The following is a 16,282-nucleotide window of genomic DNA, read 5'->3' as shown; positions in this document are numbered from 1 at the left end:
AAATTTGCAAGGAAGAACAAGTGCTCTGAACCCAGTAGAGAAAAAGTAAGTGCTTTTATAAGACTGATGACCACACTACAAATTTTGGAGGCACTTTGTATTGAAAGAAAATTAAAGCTACATTTAATGGGGCTTCATAAGAGGAATATCATTTATAGGTCTACATGTCCTGATTTTTGGTTCAGAAAATAATCACCATCTATGATGTACATTCACAACCGCTATAACTTCACTCTAACATGCAGTGCTTGGGTTTGCTCCGGTAGGTGATAGGAGAATTTAAGTAGGATTTTATGGCAGAGATGATGAGGTAATTAGGGGTAAGTATAAGGAGAGTTTGAAGGGTTGTTGTTATTCACTGGTAGAAAAATAAAACTAAATATATATGTATATATATATATATACATATATATATATACACACATACATACACACATACACACCTCATCTAAAGCATTAGCCCCACTCTACATACAACAAAACATCGCAAAAGTTTGGATGTTAGGTGAACGAGGAATTTAAGGAAGGATTTGTTGTACGGGATTATTTGTTGTAACCAATTCATTATGATAATCCAATAAAATATTGTCTTTTTGGCTATTTGCCAAGACATGGAAATAGTTTTTTATAAGAAACTCTTTCCTGTAATAGCCAACAGATTTTCACCTTAAGCTATTTCTAAACCTATAGCTAAACTAAATGATTAAGAAATTAGAAATCAATTATAATATCTGGAAATGATAAAACACTTCATCTACCAAACCCTGGACATTTTCACTGGCTATTCCCCACGCCTGGAATTCTCTCTTTCCTCATATGTACCTCCCGGTTTCCCTGGATTCCTTCAGGATTCCCAATTAAATTTTGCCCCTCTAGCAAGCGGCCTTTCTCAACCCCCTTTCCTTTTATAAAAATAAGTTTTTGTTGATTTCTTCTGTTTCTTATATTATCATAGAAATCCCAATTATTTCTCCCCCTCCCCCTTCCCAGAAAGCCATCTCATATAACAGTATTTTTAAAAGAGTAAAAAAATCAATATATTGAAAAAGTCCAAAAACATATGGAATATGTGGACCTCCCACTTCCAGAAAGGGTTAAGGCAGGAGGTGTCTTCTCTTATCTCTTTATTCAAATCATATTTGATCTTTATAGTTTTGTTACATTCACTTTTGATTTTTTGGTGTGTTGTTATTTCCATTTACATTGTTGTAGTTACAGTATATACTTTTTTCTTGGCTCTGCTTACTTCACCCTACATCGGTTCATATAGACATACTGATCTTTCATGCTTTCCTGGATTTATCACATCATTTCTTACAGCACAATAATATTCCATTACATTCATGTATCATAATTAATTTAACAATTACCCAATCAATGGGTAGCTGCTTTGTTTCAAATTCTTTGCTATAAAAAGTGCTATTACAACTATCCTGCAGTAAATGGGGATTTTCTTCTTATCGATGGCTTCCAGTAATGGGGTCTCCAGTTCAAAGTGTATGGACATTTTAGTCACATAATTCCAAAATGCTTCCCAAAAATAGGTGTACCATTCCATAGCTCCACTGTGTGATTATGCCTATCATTCCACAAACATTCCAAAGTTGACCGATGCCATTTTTTGTTGTCTTTGCCAATATGCAAGATATGAGTTGAAATTTTAGGGTTTTGATTTGTATTTCTCTTATAATTGGTGCTTTAAAGCATTCTTTCATGTGGTTATGAATACTTTGCTATTCTTCCATTGAGAAGCTTTTCATAGCTTTAGACCATTTATCTATTAGGGAACAGCTATTAGACATATAAATTATTTATGTCTCTTACATGTCAAACTTTTACCAGAGAAATTTCATACAAAGACTTTTTTCCCCATTCTACCACTTCCCTTATCTTGGGGGCATTAATTTTGTCTGTGCAGATGCTTTTCAGTTTCATGTAAATCAAAGTTATCCATTTTATCTTTTGTAATTGCCTCTAGCTTTTATTTGGTTAAGAATGCATGTCCTACCCATGGCTGTGAGAGATACATGACTGCTTCTTTTCTAATTTTTTTTATGGTATAATCTTTAAAGGCTGTGTATCCATTTAGAACGTATCATGGAATATGTTGTAAGATGTTGGTCTATCCCGAACTTCTGCCAGACCGCTTTCCATTTTTCCCAGAAGTTTTTAATCAAACTAGGAGTTCTTTCCTAGGTAATTTAAAAATGTTTTCCATTTGATCAAACACTAGGTTATTAGGTTTCACTGTTTCTGATTTTCCTTTGTCTAATCTATTTCATGTATCTCTCTATTTTCTAATCAGTACTGGATAGTTTTGATGACTGCTGCTTTATAACATAGTTTGAGGTATGGAAGTGCTATTCCCTCTGTCACTACGTTTTTTCCATCATTTCCCTTCTTATTCTAGATCTTTTGTCTTTCTAAATGAATTCTGTTATTATTTTCATCAAGTTCTATATAAAGTATCCTGTTAGTAATCTGATTGGTAAGGCATTAAAAGCATAAATCAACTTTGGCAGTCTTGTCATTTTTATTATATTGGCAAGGCCTAGCTAAGAGCACTGAATATTCTTCCAGCTATTTAAATTGTATCTTATTTCTTTAAGGAGAGAAGAAAGTAAGGAGGAAAGGAAGGAAGGGAAGGAAGGGAAAGAAGGGAAGGAAGGAAGGAAGGAAGGAAGGAAGGAAGGAAGGAAGGAAGGAAGGAAGGAATTAAGATTCATTGATTGAAGTTTCTTTAAAATGTCCAAAAGGGAACATAAATTCAGATAACCAGGGAAGCTTTAAAAGTAACATGTTGGGGAAAAAGTTTTACATATATGTATGTATATATATACATATGTATACATATTAATATACAATATTAATCTTAAAAGCAAGCAATGCATAAAAGAGATTCAGTATCACATACAATCCTCTTTTTCTGTCCTACTTTGTATATAGAAATGTTCCTTTTGGCTTGGCCCACTAAATTCAAAATGAATCTTTAAAAAAGCAAACACCTTGATGTTTGAGTGAAATGCAAGCTGTAAGTCACCAATGTGACATGGTAATCAAGAAAGCTAATTCAACCTTATAGCTGCATTAAGAGATGCCCAGCTTCTAAGAAAAAGCAGGCAACAGCTCCACTGCTCCCTGTAGGACCTGATGATACTGAATCTAGAATATGTGTTCATTTCTGGACAATGCATTTTAGGAAGGCCATCTGGAAAGTTTCCAGAAGATAGCCACCAAGATGGTGAAGAATATTGAGCTCATGACATATATTAAGAATAAATTAAGGAGCTAGGGATGGTTGGCCTGGGAAGAGAAGACACAGATAGTATTCAACAACTGTCTTAAAAGATTTTTGGGGATCTGTCATGTAGAAATGGATTAGACTTGCTCTACTTTGTCCAAAAGGTGTAACTACGAACAATACATAGAAGCTGAAAACAACTAATTTAGACTTGATTTAAGGACAAACTACCTACACAGGAGCTGTCCCAAAGCAGAGTGGTCTGCCTCAGGAGTTGGTGCATTCATTCCCCTTAATTATAGCTTGAATTATCAGTTTTCAAGCAGGAGATATTGTAGAGGATTTTACTGTAGATAAGGGGGGATGATTGGTTAAACAGTTTCTGAAGTCCTTTCTCACCCTTAAAGTCTTTGTGAACCCATTTCAAATAGCACCTACATGTGTTAGGTCCTACTCCCAGGAAAACGGGCCAGCAGCTATTCTCCAACTATGATGAAGAGATAGTGGACACACAGAACTGTCAAGAATCCCAGTTGATTTCCCAGGACCTTCTATGACACTGTAATAAGTATGCAGATGTGAGACATGTACATGGGCCACGGATTCGGTTGTGAAACTAGCATTAATGCTAGTGCCATCCCCCGTCCGTTTATTTCCAATTTGTTCTGCACATGTCATTTGTACATAGTAGTTTGCATGTTGTCTCTTCCGTTAGACTGTGAATTCCCTGAGAGCAGGGACTGGTTTTGCAGTTTTCTTTTTGTTTTACCTTTCTTTGTGTCCCCAGCAGTTAGGTGCCTGTCCCATGTTGTGGTTCAGTCATTTTTCAGTTGTGTCTAACTCTTCATGACCCTAATCTGGGGTTTTCCTAACAACGATACTGGAAGGGTTTGCCATTTCCTCTCCAGCTTATTTTACAGATGAGGAAACTGAGGCAAGCTTCCCCTCCTAAGGCAAGTCCCTCTCTCAAAGGGCTCCACATGAGGCAGGGAAGATCTTCAAATCTCATTAACATTACATTCAGCCCCAAGATCTTTCATGTCCATTACACAGGCAACTTGCAACCTGAATAGGCATTAACATTTCTTAAGTAAATACCACATAATTCCCACAAAATAAACACATTAAGAACTTCACATTTGCAAAATACATAACAACTCATTACCAGAGCGGCCACATGGCCTTAAACACAAAAGTATATAATATAACATAATATCATTCTTTGGGGGTCAAAATCTTTGGGGAGTGAGCAACCAGCTCTTCCTTCCTCAATCCAAAACAAAAATGTCCAAATAAAGTCCTTCTTGGGAATGTGTTCTTCTCCCCACACTGCCACTGGCATTCTCAGGTGCATGTTCTAATGACCAAGTCCCAACACAAACAAAGAAGAGCAAATGAAGTTCTCTTGGGGAGGTGTCCTCCTCACACTGCCCCAGCCCCTGCTTCCAAGTCCTGAGAGGCAGCTGGGCAAAAAAGCCAACAGGGTAGGTCCTTGGGGGTCCATGGCACTTCTCCCCACCTACCATAGAGACTCTGGGACCAGTACTCTATCCACTGTGTCACCTAGCTGCCCTTCCTGTTCCATAACAGTTGCGTAACAGATGCTTATTGATTCGACTTGAATTGTAATTAAATCTATTCAAGACTTTTGTGTGCTTTGGCAGGTCTATCCTTGGATATTTTATGCATTTGTAGTTATTTGGAACGGGATTTATTTCCCTTTGTATTATTTCTTCTTGCATTTTGTCATTACTATAGAAATGCTGTTGATTTTTGAGCATTTATTTTGTAGCCTGCAACTTTGCTGAAGCTATTAATAGTCTCAATTAGTATCTACGTTGATTTCCTAGGATTTTCCAAGTATACTATAATACCACTACAAAATAGGGACAGTTTTATCTCCTCCCTGGCTATCTTCATACCTGTAATTTCCTTCTGTCTTACTGCTGTTGTTAGCATTTACAGAACTGCATCAAATAATAGTGGGAAGAGTGGGAATCTTTGCTTCACTACTGTATCTATTGGGAGATGTTTTTAGTGTATCTCTATTGCATATAATGCTTGCTTTGGTTAAGGATAGATGCTTTTTATGATATTAAAGAAGTTCCCTATATGCAGCTTTTCCTGCTACTGAGATGATCATGTGGTTTGGGATGTTTTGGTTTTTAATATGATTAATTATGTTGATTGTTTTTCTAATGTTAAATCATTTTCACATCCCTGGTATGAATCCCACTTGGTCATAATAATTTCTTGGATAAATTGTTAGTCTGTTTGACAGAAATTTTTTTAATTTCTGAGTAAATGGGAGGCAGAGCCAAAATGGCGGCTGAAAAGCAGGGACTAGCGTGAGCTTCCTGCCGAGTCCCTCCAAAAACCTATAAAAAATTGCTCTGAACCAATTCTAGAACTGCAGAATCCACAAAACAGCAGAGGGAAGCAGGGCTCCAGCCCAGGACAGCCTGGATGGTCTCTGGGTAAGGTCTATCCTGCACAGAGCTGGGAGCAGACAAGAGCAGAGCGGGCGAGGACCAACCAGACCAGGAGCCGGGCCGGAGTGTGCCCTGGCGCTCTGAATCAGTGAGCTGCAGCTGTTACCAGACTTCTCAACCCACAAACACCAAAGACAACAGAGAAGGTTAGTGGGAAAAGCTTCGGGAGTGGAAGGAGTTCACAGTTTGGCTACTGCCCCGGGGGCAGAGGAGGTGGGGCAGCTACAGAACTACAGCTGCAGTTGCTTCCAGCCCCAGGCCCACCTGGTGGGAGGAATTAAGTGGTGGATCAGAGCAGGAGGGCACAGCCTGCTGAAGATCTAAGCCCAGTCCGGGTTGGGGGCTCTTGGGGAAGGAGGAGTGCTGGTGTGGCAGAGCTGGCACATCCCCCCCCAAGTGTGGAACATAGAACTCTTTAGTCTACAAGCAGTCATACCCCGCTGAAAAACTCGAGGGTCAAGTAAGTTGGTCGGGAATATGGCCAGGCAGCGAAAACGCACCCAGATTCAGTCTCAGACTCTGGAATCCTTCTTTGGTGACAAAGAAGACCAAAACATACAACAAGAAGAAGTCAACAAAGTCAAAGAGCCTACAACAAAAGCCTCCAAGAAAAACATGAATTGGTCTCAGGCCATGGAACAGCTCAAAAAGGATTTGGAAAAGCAAGTTAGAGAAAAAGAGGAAAAATTGGGAAGAGAAATGAGAAGGTTGCAAGAAAACAATGAAAAACAAGTCAATGACTTGCTAAAGGAGACCCAAAAAATGCTGAAAAATACACTGAAGAAAACTACACCTTAAAAAATAGACTAACTCAAATGGCAAAAGAGCTCCAAAAAGCCAATGAGGAGAAGAATGCCTTGAAAGGCAGAATTACCCAAATGGAAAAGGAGGTCCAAAAGACCACTGAAGAAAATACTACCTTAAAAATTAGATTGGAGCAAGTGGAAGCTAGTGACTTTATGAGGAATCAAGACATTATAAAACAGAACCAAAGGAATGAAAAAATGGAAGACAATGTAAAATATCTCATTGGAAAAACCACTGACCTGGAAAATAGATCCAGGAGAGATAATTTAAAAATTATTGGACTACCTGAAAGCCATGATCAAAAAAAGAGCCTAGATATCATCTTTCAAGAAATTATCAAGGAGAACTGCCCTGATATTCTAGAGCCACAGGGCAAAATAGAAATTGAAAGAATCCATCGATCGCCTCCTCAAATAGATCCCAAAAAGAAATCTCCTAGGAATATTGTCACCAAATTCCAGAGCTCCCAGATCAAGGAGAAAATACTGCAAGCAGCCAGAAAGAAACAATTTGAGTACTGTGGAAACATAATCAGAATAACCCAAGATCTAGCAGCTTCTACATTAAGAGATCGAAGGGCTTGGAATACGATATTCCGGAGGTCAATGGAGCTAGGATTAAAACCAAGAATCACCTACCCAGCAAAACTGAGTATCATGCTCCAAGGCAAAATAGGGACTTTCAATAAAATAGAGGACTTTCAAGCTTTCTCAGTGAGAAGACCAGAGCTGAATAGAAAATTTGACTTTCAAACACAAGAATCAAGAGAAGCAGGAAAACGTAATAAAGAAAAAGAAATTGCAAGGTACTTACTAAAGTTGAGCTGTTTTGTTTACATTCCTACATGGAAATATGATGTGTATGATTCATGAGACCTCAGTATTAGGATACCTGAAGGGAATATTCATACACACACACACACACACACACACACACACACACATATATATATGTTTATGTATATATATGTATATGTGAGTGTGTATATATGTCTATATGTATGTGTGTATATATATATACATATATATACAGAGAGAGAGAGAGAGAGAGAGAGAGGGCACAGGGTGAGGTGAAAATGAAGGGAAGATATCTAAAAGAAATAAAATAAAATTAAGGGATGAGAGAGGAATATATTGAGAGAGGGAGACAGGGAGAGATAGAATGGGGTAAATTATCTCGCATAAAAGTGGCAAGAAAAAGCAGTTCTGTAGGAAGGGAAGAGAAGTCAGGTGAGGGGGAATGAGTGAATCTTGCTCTCATCAGATTTGACCTGAGAAGGGAATACCATACATACTCAACTGGGTAACTTACCCCACAGGAAAAAAGGAGGAAGAAGAAGATAAAAAAGGGGGGATGATAGAAGGGAGGGAAGATGGGGGTGGAGGTAATCAAAAACAAACCCTTTCAAAAGGGGACAGGGTCAAGGGAGAAAATTCAATAAAGGGGGATAGGTTAGGAAGGAGCAAAATATAGTGAGTCTTTCACAACATGAGTATTGTGGAAGGGTTATACATAATGATACGCATGTGGCCTATGTTAAATTGCTTGACTTCTTAGGGAGGGTGGGTGGGAAGGGAAGAGGGGAGAGAATTTGGAACTCAAAGTTTTAAAAACAGATGTTCAAAAATAAAAAAAAAAGTTTTTGCATGCACCTAGAAAATAAGATACACAGGCAATGGGGCGTAGAAATTTATCTTGCCCTACAAGAAAGAAAGGAAAAAGGGCATGGGAGGGGAGTGGGGTGACAGAAGGGAGGACTGACTGGGGAAAAGGGCAACCAGAACATACGCCATCTTGGAGTGGGGGGGAGGGTAGAAATGGGGAGAAAATTTGTAATTCAAACTCTTGTGAAAATTTTTGAGTAAATGTTCATTAATGATATTAGCCTATAGTTTTCCTACTGTGTTTTTTATCCTTCCTTGGTTTAGGAATTAGAACTTTATTTGTCTCATAAAAGTATTCTGGTAGGGTCTTTCTCAGCTTTTGAGAATGATTTGTAAAGTATGGGCCCTAATGCCTTAAAAGTTTATTAGAAATCTCCTGTGACTATAATCAGATCAGGAGTTTTGTTTTGTTTTATTTTTGGCAGTTCCTTTAAAACTCAATCTATTTCCTTTTCTGAGATTGGGTTATTTAAGATATCTATCTGGTCTTCTGCTAGCTTGGTATTTTAAATTTCTGAAGGTATTCCTCTGCTTCTTCTGTTTTCAAGTTTTGTTAACATGTAACCAGCGCATAATGTTATTTTTAAAAATTTCTTCTGATTTTGTTGTGATTTCAACCTTACTCATTTGGTATTTTATTGATTTAATTTTCACCCCTCTTCTTTTTCATCAGATTAGCTAAAGGTTCATCAATTTTATTAGTCTTTTCGAAAAACCAGTTTTTAGTCTTGTTTATCATTTCTCTGAGGGTTTTCACTTCCAATTTATCTATCTGTCCTGTAATTTTTGGTATCTCCTCTTCTGTGCTTCTTGTAGATTTATTTACTTCTTGGCTTTCTAATTTTTTATGGATATGTACTTCATTAATCTTCTTTTTCTATTTTCTTAATGTGTGTCTGTAGGGACATGATTTCCCCTGCTGAGGACAGCTTTAGCTGCCTCCTGGATATTCTGGCACAGTTTCTTCATTATAATTTTCTTTTACATTATTACTGTCTCTGTGATTTGTTCTTGGACTCACTCATTATTTAGGATTTCATTGTGAAGTCTCCATTTAGGTCTGTCTTCTGTTTGTGGTCCCTTAATCACCATTTTTATTGAATTATGGTCTGTAAAGGCTATACTAAATTGTTCTACCTTTTTACAACTTGTTTGCATTAACTCTGTGCATTAATACATGGTGAAGTTTTGTAAAAGTTCCATGTGGTCCTAAGAATTATATATTTTCTTTTGCCATCCCATTTAGAAGATGTCAAGTCTTCTGACACTAGTTTCTCCAACAATTTGTTCAGTTCCATGTTTCCCTTTTGTTTATGTTAGACTTATCCAAAATTGCGAGAAGGATATTGAAATCTCCTGTCATTATTGTGTTACTGTCTGTGACTTCTAGTAGCTCAGACATTTCCTTTACGTATTTGGATTCCAAAACATCTAAAGTGTATAAATTTATTACCGATTTTGGTTTTGTTGTCTATGGCTCCTTTCAGCATAATGTAGTTTTCCTTATTTACCCCTTATTTTTTTAATGTTTGTTTTTGCTTTGTCAAATAGCAAGACTGCAAGTGCTGCTTTCTTGGATTCATATGATGGATAGTAAATTTTTTCCATCTCCTCAGTTTTATTTTGTGTCTTTGTTTTTTAAATGTGATTATTATAAGCAACGGATTCCAGAGTTTTTTTATCTGTCTTTTTTTATTTTATTGGATGGTTAACCCATTTCATTAAAGTTATGAGTTATGTTTATATTTTCCTCCATTTGCCTCTAATAATTTTTAGAGTTAGTATTTTTTGTCTCTTCTGCTGTAAACACAGTACTTTGTTCCTTCTGTTATTTAGCTTAATCTTTTAAGGTGGCTCTGTTTCCACTGGCTGATTCCCACCCCACCCCACCATTTGTTATTCCTTTCCCTTTGAGGTTTTGCTTATTTGATCCTTTTTCTTTACTGCTTTTATCTGGTTATATAATTCTTCCCCTCTTTTTTCCTCTTAGTCAAGTAATTTCCCCTTCATCGCCTCCCCTTCAACTAGTCCTAATGCCCTTTTCCTGAAAGAATTTCTCTCATTTTTACTCATCCTCTCTGTCCACTGTATATCTTCATTCTCTGGCTATGACTCCTATAATTATCTAGACTCGCTCTATTCTCTGAATTCCTCATGCAGTCAAAACTTCCAAGGTATCCATTCTCGGTTCTTCCCACTGAGTTTCTGCCATTGCCTAGTACAGCATGCTCCGTGGATCCCCCTTTTCCACTGTACCTCACTCCTAGAATAATGCCAATGTTTGCAGGTGTCAGAGAGGACACTGACTCCACCACCATGTCCCTGAATATGCAGCCCACAACTGATTCATATCCTCCCTTTGGTAACCTTCTTTTCCCCATTTGCCTCAAAATCTCATGCCAGGGTTCACACTGTTCCACTCTCCCATGTGCCAGTTTTCCTCACAGATTCCAACTCTCCCCCTGCCCAAGGTAGGATGAGTGGTCTTTTCAAGCACCAAATCCCCCAGGGCACATCTGGTGCAAATTCTCCATCTCCTTTCACAGAAATCTCTCTTTATTAATAGAATTCATTAGTGGAATCCATTCCCACTATCAAAGCAAAGCCTCCTTCCTTATCCCTCCCCTTTTCTCCCTTCCTCCTCACCCACTCTTCCTTTTAGGCCTTCTCTTACTGAGTCCACAGGAGTCACATTCCTTTCATTGCTAGTGGACACATCACACACTCCCCTCTATTCTGCTTTCCCTCCCTCACATGAACCCTCCCATTTTGTAATACAGTCCCTATTGATTCACCTGTTGGCATGGTGTTGCCAGGTTCTGTCCATAATGCCCCAGGTGCACCTCTTCATTGCTACCTTCACTGCACCTCTGCCTTCACCCATATCTCCTTGTATATATATATATATTCAGAGAGAAGTCTCTTACTTTTCTTTCTGTTGTTACTGCTGTCTTTGACTGATGCATTCACCCCTGCTGCATTTCTGCCATCTGAGGTGTTTGAGAAGCAAATAATCTCCTCAGGTCTGGTTTTATTTCTAAAAATGCTTCAAACGCCTCTTAATTATTGAAAACTCATCTTTTTTCATTTATGATTATGCTCAGATTTGTAGAGTAGGTCACCATGGACTGCATCTTGAGCTCCACTGCTCTTCAGAACGCAATATTCCATTCCTTCCTGAGTTTTCTGATGGGCACAGCTTAGTCTCATGCTATTCGAATTTCCTTTCCTTTGCATTTGAAAGTCTTTCAACTGATGGCCTGTATAACTTGTTTCTGAATCTGAATTATTATATTTATCCACTATGTTTTCTGGGATTTTGCTGCCTTGAGTCTTTTTTTCTGGAGGTGATCTATGAATTATTTTATTCATTATTTCACTATCTATATTTAGAAGCTCTGAGCAGTTTTCTTGTATTATTTGTTGCATTATAGTGTTCAGGTTTTTAATCTTGTCATGATTTTCTCAGAGACCTATGATCCTTAGGCTGTCTCTACACATCATTTTCAAGATCAGGATGGTTATTTTTTTTTTGGATGATAAGTATATTTTCTTTTATTTTTGGTTTTTGTTTCTCTTCTATATTGCCCTTCCCCTCTGTATATTTGCATTCTCAATTTATTGTTCTCTCTCTCTTTTGTTTCTTTGGTGTGACTTGCCATCCCAGATTCCAGTTTTTCTATTCTGTCTATTTTTGTTGTTCAGGCCATAAATTCTACTCTCATTCTAATTTCTCTTTTGAACCACTGAGAAATGGTGTGTTGTGGCTCCTTGTGCTCTTCAAATTCTGCAGGGTCCTCTGACTCATCAAGTGTTGGATCACTTTCCTTTATCATGCAGTATTCATTCATAGATGCCTAAACTCATCTACTTCCTCTAAAGACCATATTTTCTTTGTTATTAATGTTTTCCCTATCGATTTATCTGCTTACAGTCAAGGTCTCTGAGTTTTTCTCTTCCTGAGAACTTTGAATTTCAGTCTTCTCCCCTCCCCCTTATTTTCCCCTATTGCTCACTTTCTAACTCCCTCCTCAACCGTGGTTTCCTTAAGAAGCTGTATTTCAAAATCTCAGTCTCCTCCAATGTTCGGCAGTTCACAGTTTACCAGTCTAAGTCTCTGGCCCAAGTGACTTTTGGAGGTTGAAGATCATCAAAGAAATTTCTAGTCCTCCATCTTGTTGATCACATGACCCAGAAGAGTCCAATACCTCTTACGGCTAGTGCCTTCCCTCTGAGATTATCATCAGTTTTTCCTGTACGTCTTGTTTGTACATAACTGTTTGCATGTTGTCTCCCCCATTAGACCACGAGCTCCTTGAAAATAGAGAATGTCTTTTACCTTATCACCAGTATTTATCACAATGCTTGCCACACGTTAAGTACTTAATAAATGCTTGTGGACTTGTCTTTCCTAAAACAATTAGGTATGGTTCCAAAATGTTATGAACTTTTACATCAATGGAGAATACCTCTATAACAATTCACATTTCTTACCCTTACAGCTTCATTAGTGTATTTAAACAGCATGTGGTACTATACCTTATGTTTAGTGGCCAATGTGATGTAGAACTACTTGTCATATGTGAAAATGTTTTTGAAAGTGAACCTCTTGGGCAGGGGTAGGGAACCTTCAGCCTCAAGGTCTTTTGACTGAGTCCAAATTTTACATAACAAATACTTTTGTTAAGGGGATTTGTTCTGTGAAATTTAGATTCAATCAAAGGGCCATACTTAAGGACCTAGAGGGCCACATGTGGCCTTGAGGCTGCCGGCTCCCCATCCCTGCAGAGTCTAGGGGAATGGTAGGCACATAATGATTTAGTCATCTGAAAGTGAATTGGATGACTAAAGTAAGCATACACCAAGAACAGGTGTATCCACTGTCTATCGTCCCTAGAATATGTCCATATCATTGCCCGATCAGCTAGAGGACCAGGAATTCCAGAAACAAGGCCTGTTAGGAAGCGAAACAGGAAATGTTGGTGTGAACAAGAAAAGGCATTCAGACTGAGAGGACATATGGAGCAAGGAACAGGACAGAGATGCCAGTAAGAAGACAAAGAAGCCTAGTGGTCGGTTCATGTAGTCACCACAGAGGAGAGGCCTCAGATGCCAGTCTACAGCAATAACAGCAAACTAGGAAATCTGCTTCAGACAGCCAGAGAGAGTAAGACAGTCCAAAGATGAGAGCCAGCCTCTACAGCCATTTATTATTACAGTAATGATAGTAACAGCAATAATAATAGCTAGCACTTCTGTAGCACCTACTGTGTGCCAGGCACTGTGTTAAATGCTTTCTAAATAGGATCCAGTCTGATGCAGACAACAACTCTAGAAGGGAGGTGCTGTTATTACCCCATTTTATAAGCAGGAGTTAAGTGACTTGGTATGGTATCTGAGGCTAGATTTGAACTTGGGTCTTCCTGACTCCGGGCCCAGCACACTACCCACTGATCCCCCTAGGTGCCAATGATAACAGTAATAATAACAATTCATCTTTACAGAAATACTTTTACAGAAAAATACAGAAAAAACAGTTCCCAATCATTTTAATCTCTAATCTCTAAGAAATGCAAATATAGTCTAACTTTACAGATGATAACCTCCTTCATCCAGCCTGAGTTTTAAATGACTAGTGTAACAAAGTTAATAAATACTGAAGGGGAGATTCGAACCCAGGTGTCTTTCCACTAACTACAGCATGCTGACTAGATACCTTTTTCCAACCTGAAGCCTAAAGGAGGAAACCTTTGCAGAGTCGGTGAAGAAGAGGTTTCTCATTCAGAAAGCAAGAATACTACTTTCCCAGTCTCTTCCATCATCAGAAGATCTACAGCAGAAGAGACCAGAAACTTGGAAAGAGAATTTGTCTGGAAGAAATAAGACCAATGGAAGAGAGCTAACTACCACAGAGCCATGGGCTCCCATGCCCTACCCTCCATTAATAAGGTTAGAAAAGTGGATTCTAGAAGGGCTGAAGTACAAAAGAGCCTTGCCAAACTCAATTTATATCAGCTAATAAGTGCTCAAAGGACATGAATAGTTTTCAAGAAAAATGTAAACTACCAACAAGTAGACACAAAAAAAGTCTTAATCACTAAAAAGAAAAACCAAATTAGCAAAGATGATTTAAAAATGGAAATAATCGATGTTGAAGGGAAGACAAGAGCCATGGGTAGATATGTACCCTAATATACTATTTGAAGTTATCTAAGTATTCAAGAAAATAATGTGGAATACCACAAAAGTTAACGTACTGTTAATACCCTCTGCCTCCAACAATACTATTATTGAGAATATACTTCAAGGAGGTCAAAGACAAAGAGAAAAGCTCTATATATTTACTCAAAAAAGTACTTTTAATCAATAATTTTTTTAAATTAGAAAAAAGTAGATGTTCATTGAATGGGGAATAGCTGAATAAACTGTGGTTTGTGAATGCAGTATTAAATATTGTATATATCATGTATACATTATTGTACCATAAGAAATGAGGAAGAGGAGGAATTCAGAGAAACATGGAGATACTTGTATGGACATGTTTATATGTATAGAAAAAAAATCAAATCAGAACAAGAGATAGACAACGAATCTGAGGTGTGGTTTCCTCATCTGCAAAATGAGGATAATAATGTCATTTAGTTTAAAGGGTTGGCGTGAGGATCAGATGAAATAATGTATGTTAAAACACTTTTCAAATCTTAAAGTGCTATACAAATGCTAGTATCTTCCCTCTAAGATTATCTCCCACTTAAACCATATTTACCTTGTATATACACAACTGTTTTTGTGTTGTCTTCCTATTACATTGTGGGCTCCCTAATGGCAGGAACTGTTTTTGTCTTTTTTTTTTTTAATCTCAAGTACTTAGCACAGTGCCTGGCTTTTATAAAGTGCTTACTATGTGTCAGGTACTATGCTAATCACTGGGAATACAAAGGAAGGCAACATCAAAAAGCAGCCCATGTCCTCCAGGAGTTCATACTATTTGTTGACTTGCCTTCATAACTAACTAGTTTTGGTTTTGATGGGGTTAACATTCAGGAACCCCAGACTAGAGTTCCCAGACAGGGTCGTCTGAAATGAATTCACAGACTCAAGCATTCTTTAAGTCAAGGTGGCAAAGATTTATTGTTATGCTTTTCAGCAGGCAAGAATTCTTAGGGAACCTGCAACCTTAGAGGATAAACTATAGTAAAACATGTGCCAAATGTGCTAACTAGGGGATTCAGGGCAGGATTAGGGAGTGGTCAAGGAGTAGTCAGTTCTTAAAGGAACATGCACTTTTAATATCTACTATGCAGGTATTTTACCCGAAGTTCACTGGGAAATAGCCCAAAAAGGGGATACAGGGAGGTGTGGTTTAGGCCTGAAATGTCTCAGCTCAGAGCTGAGAAATACCCAGGCTACCCAAGATAAATGAAGGGATTATACATATACCTAAGTCTAGGATGGACATAATGAGGAGTCCAGGATGCATATGATAGTCCAGTGAGTAGTAAATATCTTTATGGGCCAGTACACAGCCAGTTCAAACTAATAAATTCTGTAGGTGCAGCTGGCTACTGTATCAGGAAGAGAGATAAGTGTTTTACTAGGGCATACTGTCCTGCTTTGCTAGAGCATACTGTCCGTGGGCTGGAGAAAAACTGCCAGAGACAATGTTTTGAGGCTAGGGAGAAGTGTGATTTTGGAATTGGGATCCAGGTACAGGCACCCAAGCAGTCCATCAGTTTCAGAGGTTAAATGATAAAACACACCTTTCTCCTTCTTGGTGGAGAGATGTGGGACTACAGGTAGATAATGTTGCATGTGTGGTCATATTCAGTCCTGGGTTAGTCAGTTTAACTTAACTGTTTTTATTTGTTACAGAGAGGGTTCTATTATGGGTCAAGGCATGGAATAATATGTGGAAATTACTTTGGTGGAGACAAAAGTCATCAATAAAAACAATTTTTAAAAAAAATTTTATCCCACATAATGTTTTCCTATAGTGCTTAGTAATAAAACCTCTAAAATACCTTAAAGTAGGGAAAAAATCTCTGTCTTTTCCCAAAAGCCAAAACAGTTGAGGAAAT

General features: G+C 38.0%; 1 protein-coding gene across 1 annotated transcript in view; it reads right to left on the bottom strand.

Moving 5' to 3' along the window:
* Window positions 1-16,282, bottom strand: part of KIF27 (kinesin family member 27) — a 131,852-nt gene that overhangs the window by 44,648 nt on the left and 70,922 nt on the right. The window lies entirely within an intron of this gene.

This window comes from Trichosurus vulpecula, chromosome 9, assembly GCF_011100635.1.
Source record: "Trichosurus vulpecula isolate mTriVul1 chromosome 9, mTriVul1.pri, whole genome shotgun sequence".
Lineage (NCBI taxonomy): Eukaryota > Metazoa > Chordata > Mammalia > Diprotodontia > Phalangeridae > Trichosurus > Trichosurus vulpecula.
The sequence above is the reverse complement of the archived record's forward strand: the minus strand, read 5'-3'. Positions and strand labels throughout refer to the sequence as shown.